Source organism: Arachis stenosperma, chromosome 5, assembly GCF_014773155.1.
Source record: "Arachis stenosperma cultivar V10309 chromosome 5, arast.V10309.gnm1.PFL2, whole genome shotgun sequence".
Classification (NCBI taxonomy): domain Eukaryota; kingdom Viridiplantae; phylum Streptophyta; class Magnoliopsida; order Fabales; family Fabaceae; genus Arachis; species Arachis stenosperma.
This window is the reverse complement of record NC_080381.1, coordinates 136,922,388-136,926,590: the sequence shown is the minus strand read 5'-3', so window position 1 is coordinate 136,926,590 and position 4,203 is coordinate 136,922,388. Positions and strand designations below refer to the sequence as shown.

The following is a 4,203-nucleotide window of genomic DNA, read 5'->3' as shown; positions in this document are numbered from 1 at the left end:
TTCTTGCTCAGCTGACCCACTTGTCCTTCCAAATTTCTGATGGAGGACCTTGTTTCATTCATGAAACTTTGAGTGGTCTTTATTAGATCAGAGACCATTGTTGCTAAGTCAGAAGTATTCTGCTTAGAACTCTCTGTCTGTTGCTGAGAAGATGATGGAAAAGGCTTGCCATTGCTAAACCTGTTTCTTCCACCATTATTGTTATTGAAACCTTGTTGAGGTCTCTCTTGATTCTTCCATGAGAGATTTGGGTGATTTCTCCATGAAGAATTGTAGGTATTTCCATAGGGTTCTCCTAGGTAATTCACTTCTTCCATTGAAGGGTTCTCAGGATCATAAGCTTCTTCCTCAGATGAAGCTTCCTTAGTACTGTTTGGTGCATTTTGCATTCCAGACAGACTTTGAGAGATCAAATTGACTTGTTGAGTCAATATCTTGTTCTGAGCCAATATGGCATTCAGAGTGTCAATCTCAAGAACTCCTTTCTTCTGACTAGTCCCATTGTTCACAGGATTCCTTTCAGAAGTGTACATGAATTGGTTATTTGCAACCATTTCAATCAGTTCTTGAGCCTCTGTAGGCATCTTCTTCAGATGAAGAGATCCTCCAGCAGAGCTATCCAAGGACATCTTGGATAGTTCAGAGAGACCATCATAGAAGATTCCTATGGTGCTCCATTCAGAAAGCATGTCAGAAGGACATTTTCTGATTAATTGTTTGTATCTTTTCCAAGCTTCATAGAGGGATTCTCCATCCTTCTGTCTGAAGGTTTGGACTTCCACTCTAAGCTTACTCCATCTTTGTGGTGGAAAGAACTTTGCCAAGAAGGCATTGACTAGCTTTTCCCAAGAGTCCAGGCTTTCTTTAGGTTGAGAATCCAACCATATCCTAGCTCTGTCTCTTACAGCAAAAGGGAATAGCATCAGTCTATAGACCTCAGGGTTTACCCCATTAGTCTTGACTGTGTCACAGATTTGCAAGAATTCAGCTAAGAACTGATGAGGATCTTCCATTGGAAGTCCATGGAACTTGTAATTCTGTTGCATTAGAGAAACTAATTGAGGCTTAAGCTCAAAGTTGTTTGCTCCAATGGCAGGGATAGAGATGCTTCTCCCATAGAAGTCGGGAGTAGGTGCAGTGAAGTCACCCAGCACCTTCCTTGCATTGTTGGCATTGTTGTTGTTTTCGACTGCCATGTGCTCTTCTTCTTTGAAGAATTCGGTCAGGTCCTCTAAAGAGAGTTGTGCTTTGGCTTCTCTTAGCTTTCTCTTCAAGGTCCTTTCAGGTTCAGGATCAGCTTCAACAAGAATGCCTTTGTCTCTGCTCCTGCTCATATGAAAGAGAAGAGAACAAGAAGATGTGGAATCCTCTATGTCACAGTATAGAGATTCCTTTAGGTGTCAGAGGAAAAGAGAAATAGAAAGAAGAAGGAGAAGGAGAATTCGAACTTTTAATAGATAAGGTTCGAATTTGTGCATTGAGAAGGAGTGGTACTCCATAAATAGAAGGATGTGAGAAGGAGGGAAGTAATTTTTCGAAAATTAATTAAAATATTTTGAAAACATTTTTGAAAGACATTAATTGATTTTCGAAAAAAAAAGTGAAAAAGAAATCAAGTGATTTTTGAAAAGGAATTTGAAATTAGAGGTTAAAAAGATTTGATTGAAAACTATTTTGAAAAAGATGTGGTTAAGAAGATATGATTGGTTTTAAAAACATTTGATTGAAAAGATATGATTTGAAAACAATTTTAAAAGCTATGACTTGAAAATAATTTGAAAAGATTTGATTTTAAAAATTAATGACTTGCCTAACAAGAAAAGATATGATTCAAACATAAAAACCTTTCTCAACAGAAAAGGCAACAAATTTGAGATGTTCAATCAAATCATTAATTGTTAGTAAGTATCTTTGAAAAAGGAAAGAAATTGATTTTGAAAACATTTGATTGAAAAGATATGATTTGAAAAAGATTTGATTTTGAAAAACTTGAAAAAAATTGATTTGAAAACAAAATCTTCCTCCTAGCACCATCCTGGCGTTAAACGCCCAGAATGGTATACATTCTGGCGTTTAACGCCCAAAATGCTACCTTTTTGGGCGTTAAACGCCCAACCAGGTACCCTGGCTGGCGTTTAAACGCCAGTCTGCCTTCTTCACTGGGCATTTTTGAATGCTCAGCTTTTTCTGTATAATTCCTCTGCAACATGTTCTGAATCTTCAATTCTTTGCATCATTGACTTGAAAAGACACAAATTAAAAATATTTTTTTGGATTTTTAATAATCAAAATGCAACAAGAATCAAATAACAATGCATGCTAGACACCAAACTTAGCAGTTTGTATACTACTGACACTAATAATATGAGAATGCATATGAGACACACAAAATACTTCAAGTCAATAGAGTTCAAAGATTAGAACATAAAAATCATCAAGAAGTACTTGAAGATCCTTAAGACACATGAATGAATGCATGCAATTGACACCAAACTTAAGATGAGACACTAGACTTAAGCAAGAAGCATCAAATATTTTTTGGTTTTTATGATTTTGTAAATTTTTTTGTATTTTTTTTCGAAAATTAAGTGAAAACATCAAAATTCTTAATGAGAATTCCAGGAATCAGTGCAATGCTAGTCTAAGACTCCGGTCCAGGAATTAGACATGGCTTCAAAGCCAGCCAAACTTTCAAAGAAAGCTTCGGTCCAAAACACTAGACATGGCCAGAGGCCAGCCAAGCCTTAGCAAATCACTGCTCCAAGAGAAAGATTGGTAAGAAATCAACAAGCTCTTGTGGTGATAAGTTGAAACCTCGGTCCAATGAGATTAGACATGGCTTCTCAGCCAGCCAGATTTCAACAAATCATCATGAAACTCTAGAATTCATCTTCAAGAATTTCGAAAAAAATAAATACCTAATCTAAGCAACAAGATGAACCGTCAGTTGTCCAGCCTAAACAATCCCGGGCAATAACACCAACAACTTGATGTTGTTGCCGGATCTTGGCACTGATGTTACCAAAAGCTTGCTCAAAACTTGAACAATCCCCGGCAACGGCGCCAAAAACTTGGTGCGTGAAATTGTGAACTATACTTTTTCACAACTCTCATAATTCCCGGCAACGGCGCCAAAAACTTGGTGCGCGAAATTGTGAACTATACTTTTTCACAACTCTCATAATCCCTGGTAATGGCTCCAAAAACTTGGTGCGCTCAATACCATGGCATTACACAACTTCGCACAACTTACCAGCAAGTGCACTGGGTCGTCCAAGTAATAAACCTTACGTGAGTAAGGGTCGATCCCACGGAGATTGTTAGTATTGAAGCAAGCTATGGTCATCTTGTAAATCTTAGTCAGGCAAACTCAGATGTATATGGTGATGAACGAAAATAATATAAAAGATAAAGATAGTGATACTTATGTATATCATTGGTGTAAGAGCTTCAGACAAGCGTATGAAGATGCCTTCCCTTCCGTCTCTCTGCTTTCCTACTGCCTTCATCCAATCCTTCTTACTCCTTTCCATGGCAAGCTCGTGTAGGGTTTCACTGTTGTCAGCAGCTACCTCCCATCCGCGCAGTGAAAGCTAATGCACGCACTCTGTCACAGTACTGCCAATCACCGGTTTGGTTCCCTCCCCTACCGGAATAGAATAACTCTTTTGCGTCTGTCACTAACGCCCAGTAGGTTACAGGTTTGAAGCACGTCACAGTCATTCAATCATTGAATCTTACTCAGAATACCACAGACAAGGTTAGACCTTCCGGATTCTCTTGAATGCTGCCATCAGTTCTTGCCTATACCACGAAGACTCTGATCTCACGGAATGGCTGGCTCGTTTGTCAGGCGAGCACTCGGTTGTCAGGCGATCAACCATGCATCGTGCAATCAGAAATCCAAGAGATATTCACTAAGCCTCAAATGCGTGTAGAACAAGAATGGTTGTCAGTCACCTTGTTCATGAGTGAGAATGGTGATGGGCGTCAATCATCACCTTCATCATGTTGAAGAACAAGTGATATCTTGGTAAAAGAACAAGTGGAATTGAATGGAAGAACAATAGTAATTGCATTAATACTCGAGGTACAGCAGAGCTCCACACCTTAATCTATGGTGTGTAGAAACTCCACCGTTGAAAATACATAAGAACAAGGTCTAGGCATGGCCGAATGGCCAGCCTCCCAATGATCTAAGAA

The 4,203-nt window shown here is 38.8% G+C and overlaps 1 non-coding gene across 1 annotated transcript; it reads left to right on the top strand.

Annotated features, from left to right (window-relative positions):
• Nucleotides 1–683: 683 nt before the first annotated feature.
• LOC130983875 (small nucleolar RNA R71) lies at nt 684–791 on the top strand. The gene has a single exon (XR_009087845.1). It is a non-coding gene; the product is annotated as a small nucleolar RNA R71 (small nucleolar RNA).
• The last annotated feature ends 3,412 nt before the right edge of the window (nt 792–4,203 follow it).